Source organism: Arachis ipaensis, chromosome B04, assembly GCF_000816755.2.
Source record: "Arachis ipaensis cultivar K30076 chromosome B04, Araip1.1, whole genome shotgun sequence".
Classification (NCBI taxonomy): Eukaryota; Viridiplantae; Streptophyta; class Magnoliopsida; order Fabales; family Fabaceae; genus Arachis; species Arachis ipaensis.
The window spans coordinates 119,244,194-119,245,098 of NC_029788.2; positions in this window are offsets into that span (position 1 = coordinate 119,244,194).

Here is a 905-nt window from a genome sequence, read left to right on the forward strand (position 1 = left end):
AGAGGGGCAGTGGAGAGAGAGAGAGAGGAGGGGAAGAGAGAGGAAGATAAGAAGAGAGAGGGAGAGAGAGAGGAAGACAAAGAGAGGGGAAGGAGAGAAAGAGGGGGAGAGAGAGAGAAGGAGAGAGAGAGAAAGGAGGGAGAAAGAGGGAGAGAAGAGGAAAAAGAGAGAAAGAGGGGAAGAAAAGAGAAAAAAGGGAGAGAAGGGAGAAAGAGAGAAAGAGAGAGAGAGAGAGGAGGGAGAGAGAGGGAGAGAGAGAGAGGGGAAGAAAGAGAATGTAAAATCTAATTTTATAACAATTAAATATTTTTTAAAAAATCCCTTCTCTCACAATTTCCACCGTTAGCATTGTACAAACCCTACCCTTTAATAGTGTCGTCTACTGCAGCCACTTTGCCCTCCATGGATGATCTCTAAAACAATTTCTTTCACCACCACCAACAATAGTCTCTTTCATAATCAACAACAAAAATAACATTTAAATTTTTTGAAAGAAAAAGGAGAAGGAAAAAACAAAACTAAAGCATAGACATAGATGGAGGGGAGAGAGAGAGAGAGAGAGAGAGAGAGAGAGAGAGAGAGAGAGAGAAAGAGGGATAGGGAGAGAGAGAGAATGAGAGAAAGGGATAGAGAGGGAGAAAAGCAGGAGAGAAAGAGAGAGGGAGAGAGAAAAAGGGGAGAGAGGAAGACAAAGAGAGGGGAGAGAAAAAGAGGGGAATGGAGAGAGAGAGAGAAAAGGAAAAGAGAGAGAGGAGGGAGAGAGAGGGGGAGAAAGGGAGAGAGAGAAAGGAGGGGGAGAGAGGGAGAAAAGAAGAGAGAGGAAGAGGGGAAGGAGAGAGAGGGAGAGAAGGAGAGAGAGAAAGGAGGGAGAAAGGGAGAGAATAAGAGAGAGAGAGAGAACGGAA